The 20,297-nt window shown below is 42.4% G+C and overlaps 1 long non-coding RNA gene across 1 annotated transcript in view; it reads right to left on the bottom strand.

Moving 5' to 3' along the window:
* Positions 1 to 5,272, bottom strand: part of LOC140600014 (uncharacterized) — a 144,139-nt gene extending 138,867 nt beyond the window's left edge. Inside the window, exon 1 of the long non-coding RNA XR_012003188.1 lies at positions 2,571 to 5,272. This is a non-coding gene — a long non-coding RNA (uncharacterized lncRNA). The remainder of the gene's footprint in view (positions 1 to 2,570) is intronic.
* Between the last annotated feature and the right edge of the window lie 15,025 nt (positions 5,273 to 20,297).

The following is a 20,297-nucleotide window of genomic DNA, read 5'->3' as shown; positions in this document are numbered from 1 at the left end:
TTCCATTTCCAATTAGGTTGGCCCTTGAGAAAATCTCTTTCTATGTTTCTGTCTCCTCATCTATAAAACACAGCTAAGGGGATCCTGTGTGGCTCAGTCAGTTAAGCATCTGCCTTCAGCTCAAGTCATGATCTCAGTGCCCTGGATCGAGCCCTACATCGGGCTTTCTGCTCAGTGGGGAGTCTACTTCTCACTTTCATTCTCCCTCTGTGCTTGCTTTCTCTCTCTCTAATAAATAAATAAAATCTTTTTTAAAAAAAATGCAGCTAAAAATGTCCCCTAATTGGCATGAGAAAACTTCCAGGGATAATATATATGTTCATTATGTTGATTGTGGTAATGAGTGTGTGTGTGTGTGTGTGTGTGTGTGTATCACATATATATATATATCACATATATATATATCACATATATACCATATATGTAAAACCAGTATATACACATATATACCAAAACATCAAATTGTGCACTTTAAATATGTACAATCTATTGTTCATCAATTATACTCCAATAAAGCTGGTTTGTTTTTTATTAAACACTCTCTAATCATTGCTGCAGTTTGCCATACACTGATCCACGCAGAGATTGCTGGATGGCGGGGGAAGGAAGGGGTTGGAGGAGGGCAGGGTATTGTCCAAAAAGCAGGATAAAATGTGCACAAGTTAAAAAGAGACTGTCAGCATTTTGCAACCCGTGCTGAAAGGCACAAAACTCCCAGGGAAAATGACTGATCAAGACTGCAGTTAGAGTAAATGCAGAGTCATTTTTATATGGGTTTCAAGGCCTTGAAAAGCAAGAGGCCACCCTCCCACAGAATGGAACAGAAATGACATGGGACACACCAAGTCCTTCCAAGGTCTCCATCACCTCTCCCACATACTGTTGTTAGAAACAGCTTTCTCGGGGATCTTTTCCATAAGAGTGCTTGCTCTGCCATTTTCTGTCATCTTCCATGACTTACATGGGCAAATACAATACTCATCTCTTCTTCTCCCTGACTTTGTCCTCTGCAGTCCACTTAACCGGCCCGTTGGCTGTTCTCCCAGCATGATCTCAGCTCTCCTCAGGCTACATGGTTCCTTTCCACCCCCTAGGCTGCCCTGCCTGTTTCTCCCCTAGAATCCATACCCTGCCCATCCTTTTAGAGCCAGCTTCATTCTACATCCTCTGCAAAACCTTTCTTGGCTTTACCACTAGATGATAATTTATCTTTCCTTTCATTAAAAACCTATCTATAGAGACTATATTTTGGAACCCAAAATTGGGGCATGTGAATGTAGAGTTTTGTGCTGTTGACAGATGTGAAAGAGTCTGGGAAATATGGCTTGAATGCTCAAAAATTGGACTTTGGAGGAAGTCTTGCAAGTGTATGGGGCAAGAGAATAAAATATTCAAAATGATGAGAATATAAGATGTCCAGGATACATGACTGTATCTGTCATTTGTTTTTTGGTGTGAGCTACCTACAGTGCATTATTAAATTCTTTCATTCGAATCACGTTTCCAAAGTTACACTTTAATTACCCTGGGGAAAGGAGCTGTGTCAATACCTAGATGTACTTCCAACAACTAGGTAGGGCCTGGCAAATTCTATACAGCAAATGAATGGTTATGAATGAACAATTTCAAATGCATAGGATCTGTGGGAAAATTATTTTCATGCAGTATCACCAACAGCCACACTTCCTTATTCATTCCCCTGGGAGCAATGCCCCACACTGAAGTGATAGGGTGGAGAGACAGAGTCAGGAGTTTACCTTTAGGATCTGATGTCATTTGCATCATCCTCTAACCACTACTTCAGGAGAGTAAGAAAAAAATGAGACACTGCTAGAATGTAGAGTGAGTCTCTCAGACTTGAACATGCATAAGAATTCCCTGGAGAACTTGTTAAAATTATTCCAGCCCCCACCCCAACAGAATCAATGGATTTGGGATGGTACCTAGAAATTTGCATGTCTCACAATCTCCCAGGTGAGACCAACTCTGCTAACAGGTCTTCACACCATGCCCTAAGTAGAAATGATGTAGAGCACATTCTGAAGGGAAGAGGCATTATGAAGATCTCTTCACAAAAGTAATGGTGGAAACCTAAATCAAACTATCTTCAGCAAGCAAATGGATTTGTTGGAAGGAAACAAGTAGGTAGCTCACAGCATGAGCAGGAAAGGAGCAGAAGCAGATGAAGATTCGAGGATCTCAGGGACTGAGTATGGAGATGCAATTGTCATTGGAACTCTGTAATCTCTTTTTTCACTTTTATCTCTGCTTGGCATTGTTCTCTCCTACTGCCAGTACATTTTCTTCTGATGGTGGGCACGGCTCTTGAAAATTCTAAATTCTTATAATCAAATTCCATGTTTCAATTTTTTATTGCTATATTATAAACCATCCCAAACTTGGTGGCTTAATACACCAACAGTCATATATTTTGCTGACAAATCTATAATAACTATAACCATTATAATCTCTAGCTTCAGCAAGGCTCTCATCTTTAGTCTTTGTGGCATCAGCTGGGTGTCAAAGGTTAGGGGTGATGACAGCTGGGATCTGGAATCATCTGAGATTACCTACTGTCTGATGATTGATGTTAGCAGTTGATTGGGACATCAGCTGGAGCTATCAGCCAGAACATATATTCATGACCTCTCCGTATGGCTGCTTGGGCTTCATCACAGCATGATGGCTACGTTCCAAGAGCAAGTACCTCGAGAGAACCAGGTGGAAAGTGCATTATCTTCAATTGCATAGCCTCGGATATCACAAAACATTATTTACACGATAGTCTTAAACTTACCCAGATCCAAAGAGAGGAAACATAAACCCAGTTCTCAATAGGAGAAGTGATCAAGTCACACTACAAGAAGAGCTATAGTCTGGGAGACATTGTTGTGAGCATCTTCGAAAATACAATCTACCATAATTTATAACTTGAGATACCAGATTTTCTTAATTACGTATGAAAAATCCCAGTCAATAATTTTGATTGACCTGGCCTTGGTCAGGGCTCATTCCATTGACCAATCATTATGGCCAAGAGGATGAAATACAACAACAAGCCTAGCCTGGCTCAATCCTCATCTTGTGGCTGGCTAGAGGGAACAGCCAACGATATACATTCACTATAAAATAGAATGACCTTCCAGAATGACTTTCCAAGTTTGGGTCATTCTGGACACCAGTCTTGACTATAATAATCAGGAAGGGTTCATAGAGTTCAGATATCTATATGTGAAAACATCTGGAGGAGACTGTTCTCAGAAATGCATAGGAGTTATGGACTATACGTTTGTGCCCACCCCTATCAAATTTAACTCTTGAAATCTAATCCTCAAAGGACAAGATGTTGGGTTTACCTGGTTGGTTGCCCTGAGAGTAACAAAATATCAATTACATGGACATGTAATTGGCTTTGCAAACTATCTTCCTGCCCTATCTCTTGCCCCACCTTGAAGTCACTACTTTCCTTACTCTAAATTGCTTAAAATATATAAATTTGTGCCACTTAATAACAATTAAGTGTGTCTTTTGCCAGCTGTGTTATATGTGAGTGATCTGCCTATGTTGATACCCTCCCTCCCAATTAGATCATAAACATTCAAGGCAGATGCAGGCACAGTGCCCTATCAATGTTAATGCACCCCTAGTGACTAGGATGGGAGCTCCACAGAAGCTAAAAAGCTCTAAAAGCTCTAAAAAGCATTCTTTTTAAGCTGACGTTTGCAGGCACTTAGTAAGTATTTTGCTAAGTGTTTTATATGCATTATCTCATTTAATCTATACAACCACAATCCTGGAAGCGGGGAATTACCTTGATGAAACTGAAACTCAGAGGAGTGAAGTGACCCATTCAGCATCACACATAGCTGGGAACTAGTGGAGGCCGGCCTAAATCCAGCCCTGTGTGATACCAAAGTCCCTGCTCTTATGCTAGAACAGCATAGGACTCCTACGTTCCTTGTGTTAAGACATGATTACTTCTTACAGGTCCTTCCGTGAAAAGTGGAAATGTAAGAGTATCCTTAACATAGCGCTTAAAAGCTAACAGCTATTCTTTTTTTTAAGATTTACTTATTTATTTGAGAGAGAGAGAGAGAGAGCATGAGAGAGAGCAAGCGGGGGTAGGAGTGGAGGGAGAGAATCTTCAAGCAAACCCCCCTCACTGAGCCCAGAGCCCAGCATAGGCTCGATCCCATGACCCTGAGATCATGCCCTAAACCAAAACCAAGAGTTGGACGTTTCACAGCTATCAGCCACTTCTAATATTCAACTTCGTGTTTTAAAACACCTGATCTCAAGGATGCCTGGGTGGCTCGGCGATTGAGCCTCTGCCTTCAGCTCAGGGTGCAATCCTAGAACCTGGGCTTGAGTTCCACAGAGAGAGCCTGCTTCTCCCTCTGCCTGTGTCTCTGCCTCTCTCTCTGAGTCTCTTATGAATAAATAAATCTTTTTAAAAACTTCATTTAAATAAATAAATAAATAAACAAATAAAATACCTGGTCACAGTTATCATTTTGCCTGTTTCTCCAAGCAGCCCTAAGTGGTACACAGAACCCCTGTTATGACCTCTAACGTTACAGGTGAGGGGCCTGAAACTCTTCAGAGGCCCACATATCTCCCCTGCTCAGGGCTCCTCCCACACTGCTCCTTCCACCACCCGGTCCCATTCCCACCAGCCTGGCAGTTCAGGGTTCTCCTCAGCTCTTGCCCCATCACTCTCTCATGCCGAGGCCATAAGACTGGAAAATCTTCCTCCCCGGATGAAAAGAAAAAGCAGATGAACTTCCCCAGCCATCAGTTTCCTGCTCTGTGAAGGATGGCGAGCAGCTCCTGCATCTGAGCTGAAGCATCTTCCGTGATGTCTCTCTGAAGCTTTCTTCTCAAAAAAGTCCTCATCTCTTACTGCTGACTACACCCCAGGCTCCCAACCTTGGAGCTCTCTTTTGACTTGCTCCCTGGGATCCAGGACAGGAACACTGTGTCTTCTGACTGGCCTCTGCCAGGACAAGCTGTATCCACGTGGGTTTAATCATCCAGCATGTTTGACTCCACCACTCTGGGCCTAAAAAAATTGATCTGTGGGCTTCAAACTTCTATTTTTTAATAAGGGATATTTTTTTCCAGACCAAATTTTTTCAGAGCCCATAATAAAAGAGATGCAAGTGATAACTGTTTCCTCTGACCTTTTAAAATTATTGTTTGTGCAGAATCAAATACGTCACTGTTTAAGGAAGTCCTGGCACAACTCTGCAGAGCTAGGACTCTCCAACAGTTCGAAAGCCTCTGGACCACCAGGCCAACTGGGACCCATCCAGCTCCACTAATGTCTGGGTTAACAAGCATGGCTTAGGGAGGACAGTGTGTTCATTTTTAATTCAAATAAGATTTTGAAAGGTGGGGCATGGTGGAGAAGTCAGTAGCATAATCTGCGTGTCTCATACATTCAATATTTGTTAGTACTTACTGAGATTTAAGGTGGGGGATGCTTATAGAAAAAAACTAGACTTGCTCATATATACTACTTTCTCATGAAAAAAAAAAAAAAATCCCTCAGGCTTATTCCCAAAGCCCTTATGATGTGAATCCATTTAAAGCCAACAAAGACCCACCCCCAAGAGAATGCCACCTCCTCCCAGCTCCCTCCTGCCAGCTCCAGCACCACAATGTTCTTTTCTCAGAATATAAATTTAGCTCCTCGAGGAGGATGAGCAAAGCTCATGGCAACTGTGCTCTCTACAGGCGGTATGAGTCATTCAGCCTCCAGAGGGGCCTCTCTCCCCAAGCTTGTCAGCTTGTCTGCAGCCAGCCAGCAGGGTCCGGTTAAACACACCTGAAGGGATGTCTCCCGTATTGTGCTGTTCACTCACCCAGAGAACCAAAGCAGTAATTAATTCAATCCTGAAGACGTCCCTGCATTTGGCTTCCCTAACTCCAGTTAGCTTTTCTTTCCTCTTTTATGCAATTTGTTCACACAGACATGTGATTTGGATCAGATGGTGAAAGCAGACCCACTCCACTGTGAAACAGCATGTCTTTCTTCCCACCCTAAATTCTAAATGCTTACAAGATTTTATGCTGAATCTGATTTTTTTTGCTTTTTACTATTTGCCATTTTGCACTAATCTGCTAGTTCCAGTCTGTCCTATTAACATATATATATATATTTCACTTCTCTGTCTCTTTCTCTCTCTCCCTTAATCCTCTGGCCCATGGTTGTCCCAGATGGCCTGCATTTCCAAGCGGTCTGGTAAGTGAGATCTGCAGTCTTTCTTTAAACAAAGGGGGTGAGGCTGCCATCTAGTGTCCAAAAGGGCACATGCGTCATGAAAGAAGTCCGCTATGTCTGCAGAAGTCTATTGCTTCTAACCTACCAAGTTCTGGAAACAAGGATGAAAGTTTGTCACATAATCAGACAAGATTTATACATTAGGGGCTAAGGAAATGGCATGTGGATGAGAAAACACAACCTTCTGCCTTCCCCTGGTATAAAGTGACCACTCATCCCAGTTTATTTAGGACTGAATGGAAACCTAAGATGAAAGACTTTACATGCCCAAACCAGGAAAGTCCCGGGCAAACCGGGACAATAAGACAGATGAGACCTCGGGCATCTGGCTGGGAGCAGAAAAATCAGCTTGATAAAGAAGTTTTGCTTTTTTAGAAGAGATTGGGCTTTGTGGGTATCAGATGGAGGAGGCTCAGCTAGGGAACAGAGAAAGTACTTGGAGCACCAGCCAAAAATATCTTGGATTAAGATACCAGACTAAGCTCAGAGGATTCTCTGGAGGCCTCCAGATTGAGAGATCTCAGTTAAAATCATGTGTCTCCTACTGGGGCAAAACTGGATTCTGCATCTGCCCTCACAAACTTGGACTTGCCGACCCGGGCAGTGTATTGTTTATATAAATTCCTAATATAGTGGTGCCTGGGTGGCTAGGTGGTTGAGCATCTGCCTTTGGCTCAGGGCGTGATCCTGGAGTCCTGGGATTGAGTCCCACATTGGGGTCCCCTCAGGGAGCCTGCTTCTCCCACTGCCTGCCTCTGCCTCTTTCTCTCTGTGTCTCTCATGAATAAATAAATATAATCTTTTTTAAAAATTCCTAATACAGCCTCAATGCTCCAAGTAAACACACTGAGCTATACTCAAGAAGTGAACCAGAATAAGCTGTTTCATTGAGCACCTGGGAATCTTCCAGTTAGCCAGCGGATCCCAGGGCTGTTAAGCATCAAATGTTTGTATCTCACTAGGATTCAAATGTGGGAGACCAAATCCCCAGTGTGCTGGTATTTGGAGGTGAGGCCTTTAGGAAGTGATTAGGTTTCGATGAGGTCATGAAGATGAAGCCCCTTAATGGGACTAGTGCCCTTATAAGAAGAGGAAGAGGCCGGTGCTCACTCATGTGTTCTCTCTCTCTCTCTCTCTCTCTCTGTCTCTCTGTCTCTCTGTCTCTCCCATGTAAGGACACAGCAAGGAGGCAGGGGTCTGCAAGCTAGGACAAGGCTCTCCACAAAACTTAACCATGCTGACATCCTGATCTCAATCTTCTCAGCCTCCAGAACCGTGAAAAATAAATGTCTGTAATTTAAGCCACCCAACCTACAGTCTTTTGTTATAGCAGTCCTAGCTGATGAAGACAGAAGTCAATTGAGGCTAAAATGACAGCTCTGCCATCTACCAGCTGTGTGACATTGAACAGGTGACTTAACTTTCTAAAGTTCCTTTTCCTCAGTGGACTCTTGGGCACATTGGATGAAGATTGCATAGAAAGTACTCCTAACCCGGTCCTAGCAATTGGCTAGGATCACATAAACCCAGTGTATTGTTGACCAGGCAAGCCAGAGCCACTTCCTAGCCTTGAAGCCAGAGTCTTGGGGCTTCTTCCCTTTCTTGGAGCAGATGGTAGATTGAACCTATTTTCCTTTCTATTTAATGTTGTCCACCTAGTACTTATGGCCCACCTCTCCCAACCAAGACTAACTGCAGAGTAGAGATAGTATAGGTATTGTGTTAAGTAAATGAGCTAATTCACGTAAAGAGCCTAGAGCAGAGCCCGACATAAGGTCCACTCCTGTTGTTATTACTGTTACCCTGCCTTCCTCTTCCTAGGCATAGGCCCTGTTCATCTCAACAATTGCCAGTCAAAGAAATAAAGTTCAAGAGGTCACCCATATATCACCCTAATAGCTAAGCAATGCTGAAAAGTTTCAAAGGCCTTTCTGGTTTATTTGTTCATCTATTCAACAAAGATTTGTAGCCCCAGTGCCCGACATTGGGCGAGGCAGGAAGGCCACCATGTGAACCAGTCAATATAGCCCCTGCCCTCCGGGAGGCTGGGCATTATCAGTGAATTACGATGTGGTCCAGGAGACCAGGGCCCTGGAGGGCTATGGGAATGGACTAGAAGAGCCTGTGGCCCAGGCAGGACCTCTGCAGGCAGTCATGTTTGGCCAGACACACAAGGGACAAGGATAGGAATGAGTTCATTCACCAACAAAAGGAACAAAAGGAAAGATGGAGAGAATTCCCTGCCATGGAAGAGAGATTGGGATGGTCAATACCAGAGACTAAGAGAAGTGAAAGGACAGAGAGAGAGAGAAACAGAATGGTGTGAGGTGAGGCTGTGAGGGGGGGTAAGAACTAGAATTTATGGGACCTTAAAAGTCTTTGTAAGGACATCGAACTTCCTTCCGGGGGTAATGGGGAGCCCCAGCAGAGCTAGGAGTAAATGATCAGTTTTAGATTTGGAAAGTTTACTCTTTCGTTCCTGAGGTTGAAACTGAGCAAACATCATCTACCCCTTTCTTTACTAAACTCTTCGAAGAAGGTATAGTTGGGATGGAGACATAGGTGTGAAACATGAACTGTTCAGGTAGGTAAATCTCATTCCTAAAAGACTTCCAGAGTAGAAGGCCTGACTTCCAAAGGACCTGTCAGTCAAGATGGCACATTTCTTCCCAGCAAGGCACCCACCCATGAGTGAGGAAGAGGATTGGAGAGTGGGGCTCTCCCCACAGGCCCGGGATGGTGAGGACTGTTGGGAGCTAGCTGCAAGCCAGCTGTAATGCCTACACAGGCCTCCTTTTTTTTATATAGTTAATTTTATTGCTAGTTTTTACAGTTGGTCAACAAATCCAGCTTATTCTTTTTTTTAATTTTTATTTATTTATGATAGTCACACAGAGAGAGAGAGAGAGGCAGAGACACAGGCAGAGGGAGAAGCAGGCTCCATGCACCGGGAGCCCGACATGGGATTCGATCCCGGGTCCTCAGGATCGCGCCCTGGGCCAAAGGCAGGCGCTAAACTGCTGCGCCACCCAGGGATCCCCCAAATCCAGCTTATTCTAACCCCTGTGTATTTTTTAAATCCCTCCCTTCTGTAGTAGTTGATCTGTCATGATTTAACAAAAATGGCCTCAATGTTTTTGGGTTTGGGTGGATGGATGGGTTTGGATGTGGAGAAACGAGGTATAAAACAAAGACCTCATTCCAGTTTCCACAGAGCTTATAACCTTGTGAGAAAGGAGGCAGGGGAATGAATTCAGTAGGAGACAAGGACAATGATGACCTCTGTACTTCATGGTTAGGAAAACTGAGGCTGGGAATGCAGGGAGCCATTTGCCAAAGATGAGATGGAGGCAGTGCCAGGGCCACGCTGGAACCCACCAGACCACACTGGCCACAGCTCACACAAAAGCCTCAGAGAAGAGCCTGGACCCCATCCCTGCTCTGTAGGAGGCTGATAATAAGTTGCACACCAAATTCTTAGCTATCATATACCAGCCTTTAAGAGCCCCCACCCCAGTCTCACAGACCTTTCTCTGGTCTGCAAACAAACCAAGTCTATTCCTACTACCCCCAGGATGTTTGCTTTTCTGATTCTCTCTTACATGAATGCCCCCTCAATAATTTAGCTTCCTCCTCCTCCAAGGGAGAAGACCCTTCCTGAAGTGACCCCACATCCACACACCTTGGTGTCATGCTTGTCATCTTCATCATACTTAGCCACCACCTGACATGATGCTGTTCAGTTAATTGCCTCTCCCACACCTCCAGGCCCAGACTCTAAATTCTATGAGACTAGAATTGTGTCTACCTTGTACACCGCCATGTCCCCAGTCAAGGGAAGAGGCCTGGCACATGACAGGTACTCAGTAGTTTTAGAATGAGCTAATGAAAAAAAATGCTGAATAAACAGTTTCATATCAAGTAGACATGGAAATCATTGTTTGTATGTAACTAAATTCAAGTAAGTAACTAAATCCAAGGAATTTAGTAAGTAATTAAATTCCAATTAGTGGAAAGAGGCCAGGTTGAGTGGGCATAAGACATAAATTTGGGCAGCCTGGGTGGCTCAGCAGTTTAATGCTGCCTTCAGCCCAGGGCATGATACTGGAGACCCGGGATCGAGTCTTGCATCAGGCTCCCTGCATGGAGCCTGCTTCTCCCTCTGCCTGTGTCTCTGCCTCTCTCTGTCTCTCTCTCTCTCATGAATAAATAAATAAAGTCTTTTTTTAAAAAAATACATGAATTTAAGCCCTAAATGGATTGTTTTCTAGTGATTATAAATGTACTGAAAATTCTGAGTTTCAGACAGGTTTGGTGCCTGCAAAAGAAAAAAAAAGCAGCGCCTCACACATTGCTGTTGAGAGGGTCAAACTAGACAATATATACTAACATGCTTTGTAAACAGGAAAGCAGATATAAATGTATTATTGTAACTATACAAAGGGAATTACTACAATATTTACTTATGTAAGCACTTTCCCTATCCTATCTAAAGTAGGCCTCAACTTAGAAAAAACCGATTTAGAGTCAACATTTCAGAAATTCATCTAGTACATAAATGGAATCATTTCTCCAAATCAGGGCAGAGTTTATAAATTGTGTCTATTCTCAGACTCTGTTGTGTTTTTTTCACACTTTGCCCACTGACATCTGGTTTCACTTTTGAACAGTCTTTTCTATCTGACTGTTTATTTTCTTTTTTCGAAGGCTCATTCCCATTTACAATGTCATATACATTCTTATAAAACTTTTAGAAGACATTGCAAAGTATAGAAGAAAACAAAATCACCTATAACCCTACAGGTAGTCACCTATAATCTAGAGATAACCAAAGTAAATATTTTGAAATATTTTCCTCCAAATGATTTTTTTATTTTATTATTTTTTAAAAGATTTTATTTATTTATTCATGAGAGACAGAGAAAGAGAGGCAGAGACATAGGCAGAGGGAGAAGCAGACTCTCTACAGGGAGCCTGAATACGGGACTCAATCCCAGGACCCAGGGATCACGACCTGAGCCACAGGCAGAGGCTCAACCACTGAGCCACCCAGGTGCTCCCCAAATGATTTTTTTTAAAGCTGGAGGTGTATATGAGAGTTTCATATTGTACAGAGCGTGGTGAACAGGGGCCACGGAATAATGGCTCTGTTAAGCTGCCTGAGACCCTGGTACAAAAGAGGTAGATGGCACAGTATGGTGGGAAAAGCAAAAGAAAATGAGGAATGATAATTCTCACCACTGAGAGCAGTTGGAAGCACTCAAAATAAAATACGTGAATTGATAGAAACAGTGTTGCATAATAAATTATCATCATATTAGTAATACTGTTCACAATATGTGTTTAGAGGTGGTAGCTCAGTCTTGAAGAAAGAGTTTAACTTTTTTTAGGATTTTGTCTATTTATTTGAGATAGAGAGAGCGAGGGGGGGAGGGCATGAGTGGGGGCTGGGGAGGAGGGGTACAGGGCGAGAGAGAGGCAGGATCTCCACTGAGCAGGGAGCCCAATGCAGGGCTCCAAACCCAGGAGTCTGGGATCACAACCTGAGCCAAAGGAGACACTTAACCAATTGAGTCACCCAGGTGCCCCAAGAGATTTTAATTTGAAGCAAAGTTGGCTGGAGCCAGACACAATAGGACAGGACACAGTAAGAACCCTACTCTCATTGCTAGGATTTAGCCTTGTGTAGTGGGAGAAAATTTCCCATATCTGGGGCATACCCTTTCCTTGAAAATAGTTATCAAAAACATAGAAGACCAATGGAAAGCAATGACCCCCAGTTCAGGCCACAACTTAAGGCTAGTGACTGGAGCTCTGTGTCACCAGCCCATCATAGAAAGTCAAGTGTGACAAAAGCTGTGATGTATCTATCACCCAGAGCACCCTTCAAGATGACAGACTTAATTTCCCAGCTACCAGAAGCACTGCCAGCAGCTTCCTCCAGGGATGACCTCAATGAAGAAGACTGCCCTGCCAAAGGTCACATCCTTTGACCAACGATGTGGGAGTCTAAAGGCCTGATCCTCTCTGCCCAACTTGGGATATCTTCCAAATGCCCTATAAAGTCAGCTGATGGTTCCATGGAGACTGGACATCTTCCTTCTACAAAATCCCGCTTCCTTCCCTTCCCTCCTTCTCCAGGTGTTGACCCCAAAGTGTCCCTACTGAGCATCCTGCATGCTGGCTCCATCTCAGAGTCTGCTCCAGGGAGAAGCCAGCCTGTGACAAGAGCCTCCCCTTTTGGTGCAGTCAGTGTTGCAGACCCTGGAGTTCTTCTTGAAAAAAACAAGCATTGAGATTTTATTTTTACATTGTATCTTTTAAAAATGTCACAAAAGGATTTATGCCTCCAGGAGGATGGAATAAGGTATACTTCTCCCTATTTGTCCTGCTAAACACAACTAAACACTGGACATAGTATACACTCAAGCAAAAGAAGACTCTGAAGATGGACAGAGGAAGGAACACATACCAGGGATCTTGGGACACAAGGAATAACACAGTGCTGAGCTCCTTGGGTTTTCTCTTTCTCTTGTAGACCTCAGACGCAGAGCTGAAGAATCAGGAACTCAGAAATGGTGACCAGAACACATGAAAACCCAGGCACAAAAGTCTGCTTTCTCTAGCCACAGAACCAAGAAAAGTGCAGTCTAGCCAAGGAGAAACCTTTAAACAATAAACACTCAACTTTGGCCAAATACCAGAGAAATACCTGTGGCCCCATGCCCCCACTCAACAAAGAAGGCCAAGCGGGAAGCCTAGACCTCCACCCTCATCTGCAAATGGGAGAGGTGGACAGAATTTCCAGGTCCCTTCAGCTGATAGTACCACAGAGAATTCATGAAGATTTCACATTGCTGGGTGTGATCTTTATCATCAAAAGATGGATTTTCTTTAATAACATTAAATACAGGGTGAGTCTTTCTCATGAATTGCTGTTATTAATCCCAGGCAGACAGGAGCAGGAACAAAATGGATACGGTGCCTCCCGTTCCTGCTGGAAGCAGAGGAGATGCAGAGACCACAGGCCCCACCCCCACCTTACTTTCATGGACTTCTCTTTGAAACTACAAAGGTTTCCAGGCTCTTTATTTAATTAAAAAGGTCCAATCAATACATACGTGTACAAGTTAAGCTGCTTACGGATGATAATGTTGTTCACTATGATATGTTTCTCTTTCCAGACCTTTCTCTCTTTTACACAAATTCATTTCTTTTGCACTAAAACACATTTTCTCTGCTGCATTTGAAAAATTATCAGAAAACAAAAACAAAAATGAAAAACAACCCTAGAAGCTTAGTGCAAAAAAGACATTTTTTTTTAGCAGATGGAGGGCTTACAAAGGAAAAGTGTAAGTTCCACTTCACCGGTGCCAGTCAACTCCCCAGAGGTAACTCATGCATATGGATATGCAACCATCACTTGACATCTTGACTTGTATTCCAAATAAGCAGCTTGAATTTAGTAAGTCCAGGATGGGCCTCTTGACTACTGGCCCAACTCCATGTCCCAGAGTTTCCCTACAGAGCCCCAGATTTCATCTCTCTGTCCAGGCTAAAATCGGGGAGTTGGCCTTGGTTTCTCTCTTTCCCTCACTCCCGTAGCCAGGGCACCAGGAAGTCCTATTGACTGTTTTCAAAATACACCCCGAATCCTGCCATATCTCACAGTGTCTATGACCTCGGATCTCACAGTGTCTATGACCTCGGATGTAGTGTAAGCCATCACTCTCACCTAAATGATTACATTTGCTTTCTGACTAATCTCCAGGCTTCCCACAGCAGCCAGATGCACAATTAAAATGAGGCTTGAACAATGGCTCTGACTTTCCATTGCACTTGAAATAAAATCCACCCCTTTGGCCCTGCATGGACTGCCCCCCTTCTTTTCCCTCCCCATGCTCCTGGCTCACTAGACTTTTTGGCTGTGCAGAGATCCTTTCACACAGGGACCTTCAATTTTAGGTCTCCTGTCTGGGACGTTCTTCTCTGGCATTTTTACATGGTGCTCCTTCTCTAATCTCCCTTCTTACAAAACCTCAAAAAGCCACCCCACCCATCCCCTAGATAGTGCTTAGTTTTTTTTTAAGGCAATGAAAATAATCTGCAAGCAATTATTTACTTGGTTCCATCCCTTTCTCAGCAGAGCTCATGGTCTGTGAGGGACACGGACTTGGTCTGACTTAGCACAGCATCCCTAGTTTCTAAAGCAGTCTCCGTACATGGTAAGAGCTTAGTAAATATTTATTGAATATGTTACAGGATTTTCTTTTCCTTTGGTGCCTGCGGTTCTTGGTCACACCACTTCAAAGAATGAATAGGTAGACCAGACGGAGTGGTGGGCAGCAAAGGAAAGTTTATTGAGCTATAGTAAAGTTTATTGAATGCTAGAGTACAAAGCTCCCAAAGAGGGAGGGGACCCAAGAGGGTTGGCACTTAGATCTAGGGGTTTTAATGGGCTTGTTGGCAGGCTGTTCTAATCTGATTAACACTCCATGGCCTCTGGCTTCCAATCAGGAGGTTTTTGTCACATGGGAAAGGATGGAGGGCTCCTTCTTGGGTGGTGTAAAATCCTTTTAAGGGTGGTTTCCTCTTAGGGCAGAGTGTCCCTGCCTGCCTTTCTTCCAACTATCCTTCATCAGTTAAAAACGAAAAACATACATATGTATCAGTGATTTTCAAAATAATGGTTTCATGCTGTATCTACTCTTTTCAATTTGTTCTCTTCACTTAAGAAATATTACACAAACACCATTCTAAGTCCATGCATAGAAGCCCACACACACATAAGATATACTATGCTTATACTATAATTTATCAAAGCATTTCTCTGATAGACAACTAGATCATTTCCAGGTACTTTGTTTAAGTGTATAAGCATCTTCTAGGATGCAAAGTTCTGCACAAATGGGAAAATGATTAGTAAGGTAGTGTGGCATAGTCATTACAAGCCCCAGCTCTGGAGCCACGCTGCCTGAGTGCTAATGCAGACTGCTGATGTGTCATTGTATCGTCACACAGCAGAAAGAGAACGAGCTAGCTCTCTGGCTTCTTCCTGTAAGGGCACCAATCCCATTCACAAAGGCTATAATGTAGGCTTCACTGTTTCCTGTGTATTATGGGCAGATGGCTTATCCTTCCATACCTACTATTGCCATCCTTAGAAGATGGGGATACTGATGATAACCATCCCATGGAGCTGTGAGGATTACATAAACTATGCATAAAATACTTAGAATACTGAGTAGCTCCTGGTAAACACTGTGTAGGTACTGTCTTTACTATTATTGTTGTGATTTATTTCATAGCACATAAAGTGTTACTTTATGACCAAGAGAGTCACCTACCTTTTGATACTTCTTTTGGTTTCCCAAAACTTCCTCATGTCTTCATAAATTATAAAAATTTCTCTCATCATTTTATCCCTTTTTTCTACATTTTCTTACCATTTATTAAATTTGTCATCCTTTTCAACTTGTTCACATGTCACACAGAATAATACATGTAGTCTATTCTATATTCTATGTATGTCACTCAAAAACTGGATTTAGAAGAAAAAAAGAACCTAATATCTTTCAATGATTTTTAGGAAATAAACACAATTACACAGTGCTGTTTATCTGGGGGGATAAAAGGCTGCCAGTGTATTGAATTGCCATGTACCATCATCAAAAGGCACTGGTTAATATTCATGATGTGTTCGTCTGGAAATTCAGACAGCACATCCATGAAAGACAAAGCTCAGCCCCACTTGATGTCTTTCTGCAGAATTCTCATTGAGCTAAAATGCACAAGTGAAACAGAGCTGTTACAGTGCGTACAGCTAACCCTCCTTGCCTGGTGTGTGCTAAATGACATGAGGCTTCCCAGGACACAATAGGACACAATGGCCATGGCACTGGGGAAAGAGAAAGCTAGTCACAATTGATAAACAAACACTGACTTATTATAATGATCGTTATCTTTGTATTTTTGAAATTCTGTATCTCTGTCTCTCTTTCTACTTTTTTCCATGAAGTGATCAGTGTGCCCATTCTCCAAAGTCCATTTTGCAACCAGAGAACCTATCTAAAGAGGTGAAAATGTGCTAGTCTTGAGCCACTTCTCAGATTACCTTTGTGAAAACAAAGGGCTTTCCATGAATTCGATACAATGACATCTCTGCAGATCAAAGCTTATTCAGCTGGTAGCAGTTAAAATTCAAAAGTATAGTAAGGATGGAAAGATATCCTAATAGTTAATTTTTGGCCTCAACTTGACTGGATCATGGGATTCCCAGATATCTGGTTAACATTATTTCTGGGTGTGTCTGTGGGAGTGTTTCTGGAAGAGATTAGCATTTGATAATCAGAAGAGTGAGTAAATCAGATTGCCCTCCCCATTGTGAGTGGGCATCATCCAATCCACTGAGGGGTTGAAAAGAACAAAAAGGCAGAGGAAGGATGGATTCAATCTCTCTCTGCCAGACTGAGCTGAGACATCAATCTTCCCCTGCCCCCTTGGTACTCCTTGATCACAGGACTTCAGATGCAGACGAATCTGCACCATCAGTCCTCTGGCTCTCAGGCCCTGGAACTAACTATACCACCAGCTTTCCTGGGTCTCCAGCTGCCAGACAGCAAGTGTGGAACTTATCAGCCTCCATAATCGTTTGGGCCCTTACTTTATAATATCTATCTATCATCTATCTATCTATCTATCTATCTATCTATCTATCTATCTATCTCCTATTGATTCTGCTTCTGTGGAGAACCCTAATACGGATATCTTTATAGAACTTCTAAATCCAGGGGTACCTGGGTGGCTCAGTCGGTTAAGCATCTGCCTTTGGCTCAGGTCATGATCCTGGGGTCCTGGAATGGAGCCTTGCTTCAGGCTCCCTGCTCAATGGGAAGCCTGTTTCTTCTCCCTCTGCCTCTGTCCCTCCTTCTCCACTTGTGTTTTCTCTCTCTCTCTAATAAATAAACTCTTAAAAAAAAAAAAAAACTCCTAAATACATCAGTCCTGTCACTTAAACGTTTAACAGACTCATTTAATTGACATTTAATAAAAATGTACGTATAGGATGCCTTTTCCAATAGTGAGGTTTCTATTCTCGAAAATGTAGGTTTTGAAAAACTTGAAATTAGATATCTTAAGACTTTAAAACCTTTGGAATTAAAAATAAACTTACCTGTAAAAAAAAAAAACTTTAATACAAAACTTTAATACAATACCTTGTATTAAAGGTATTGTTTTGGCCAAATTTCTTAGACTGGCACTGATGTGCTATCTTCTATCTATTCTCAACCCGGGTTTCTGATCTTGTCTCTGGACACTGCCCTCTACAGATGCTACTCTGTTAAACAGAGTCTCTCTGTTCAAAAAGAGTCTTCTTTTCACCCAAGCATCCTGTCTCTGAGCCTTTGCTTAAGGGCAAATTAGTCACCAATAAACTTTTACAACAGATGCTGGAGTGCATCTTGGCAATGTCTTTAGTAATAAAAATGTACAGCTGTCAGCCCAGAACAGAACCACTCTTCTTTTGGGGAACCCCATTATTATGGACTGAATGCTTGTGTACCCTCTCCAAAATTCATATGTTGAAGCCCTAATCCCCAATATAATGGTAGTTGGATGTGGGGTCTTTGAGAGGTAATTAGGTCATGAGAATGGAACCCTTATGAGTATGAGTAGCATCCTAAGAAGAGACCAGAGAGCTAGCTTGCTCTCTTTCTGCCATGTGAGGATATAGCAGCCTACAGCCCAGGAAAGAGCCATCACCAGAACCTGACTATGCTGGTACCTCGATCTTGGACTTCCAACCTCCAAAACTGTGAGAAATAAATTTCTGTTGTTTATAAGCCACCTGTCTATGGGACTTTGTTATAGTAGCCTATACTGACTAAGATAGCCATTGCCTCAACTCCGTATCTCTGGTACTAGGGAAGGATGGGGGCTGCCATTCACAAGACTTCACCCATTTGACCATGGTGACAGGTTCCCTGATCCACTTAGCCTATTAGAATCCATCTCTGGAACTTTCCTAACTGGAGTTTACTTTCCTTTCTGGTCAGGAAGCCGTAATGATGCAAGCATGGTGCTGCTTGAGGACGGCCAGGGCAGGAAAGTTCAGATAGTCGATTGACAAAGAGAAACAGAATCAGCCAGTCTTGACTGAATCTAAGTTCCCTAAGGCTATATCAAACCACTCTTCCTGTACTTTGGTGATGTGGGCCAGTACATTTCCTTCTTATGCTTCAGCTACTTGAAGTTGGATTTCTGCTCTTCACAACCTACCAGAGTTGAGTGATACTACTAGAAGATGCAAATTCTTAACATGATCACTTTTTGTATCAACCCTCAATAAAAGTTGAGTACAGGGGATCCCTGGGTGGCGCAGTGGTTTGGCGCTTGCCTTTGGCCCGGGGCGCGATCCTGGAGACCCGGGATCGAATCCCACATCAGGCTCCCGGTGCATGGAGCCTGCTTCTCCCTCTGCCTGTGTCTCTGCCTCTCTCTCTCTCTGTGACTATCATAAATAAATAAAAATTTAAAAAAAAAAATTTATAAAAAAAAAAATAAAAAAATAAAAGTTGAGTACAAACTAAATTTTAAAATTCTGGCAGCAATAAAATATATCCTTATCAGTTTTCTGATTGCTGAAGTTAAACACAGACATTGTGAAATAGGTTTATGAAAACTAGGACCTAGTATAAAATGGTTATCTCAGATTTTGATCTGTACCTATATAAATACATTTAATTATCTTATTATTTTACAAAAATTGGATAAGACTATTCTTGTAATCCTGCAGCTTCATCTTCCACTTAATAATGTATTTTGGACACTATAATGTAGCAGTTCATGTACCTCTGCTTGGTGTTTTCAGTGTTTATGTTCAAAGTGTGTCCTCCTAAATGTCTATCATTTGTAATGGCAGTCACTAAGAGGGCACGTTATCTCATTGATGGAATTCTAGCTTAGAGCCCAGAGAGACCTCTGCTATTGACTTTGTGGGCAGGTAGGTTTTGAAAGAAGTTGAATGGCTCGTATTTCACCTCCGTGATATAAATCATGTCATACTGTTGGCAGTATTTCAAGAGCTCTCTCAATTCAGGGTTGAACCACACAAGAGAGCCAGCAGGCATTTGCCTGGCCATCTGCCAGGTGACCTTAACATTCTATAATGTGGTCAATACAGGCGAAACAGTAAAGCCTGCTCATTCGGGACTTCTAGACTAGCTTCATAATCAAGAATCATGAAAATAATAAGAACTAACACAATAGCAAGTTTCATTGAGCATTTGATAGGTGCCGGGGCATTGGCTAAGCATTTGACATTAGTTATATTCTTTAATGTTTATAATAACCCTAAGACCATCACTACTTTAGTAATTAAATTGAAGTTCTCACCCATGGTCAGATAGCTAGCAAGTGGCTGTGCTGTGTGGGATTTGACCTCAGCCTAAATAACCCTAAAGCCCCTATTCTTCACCAGCATTTATTCTGCTCTCCAATTTGACTCAGCTGACTTGTGACATATATCTATCCTTACCCCAGGACTTGGGTTTTGAGTTGTAAAAGTTTTTAGTATTGGGAAATTTTGTGGAAATTTGACTAAAACCGTTGTTGTTGGTTTACAAGAAATTTAGGGACGATATCACAAGATCCTTTTGGTTGGTACAATCTGATGCAAGAAAGGGTTTGAGGTTTGTGGGCTGGAGTTCTGTTCCCTGACACCTCTGACATTTGCTGAGTCAGACTTCCTAAAATCATACATATTAGAAAGAATATAGTTATGTGCAGTAACAAAATCTACACTAATTGTAAACAGCACCAAGTCATTAATAAGAAAACTCAATATAAAATATGACTTTAGGAAAATTGGGTGATGTATTAATTTCCTATGGCTCCTGTAACAAATCACCATAGACCTTGTGGCCTATAACAACATAGCTTTATTAACTTACAGTCCTGGAGGTCATGAATCTAAGATAGGTCCCACAAGGCTGAAATCCAGGTGTCGGTG

This window comes from Vulpes vulpes, chromosome 8 (genome assembly GCF_048418805.1).
Source record: "Vulpes vulpes isolate BD-2025 chromosome 8, VulVul3, whole genome shotgun sequence".
Classification (NCBI taxonomy): Eukaryota; Metazoa; Chordata; class Mammalia; order Carnivora; family Canidae; genus Vulpes; species Vulpes vulpes.
This window is presented reverse-complemented; position numbering and strand designations above follow the sequence as displayed.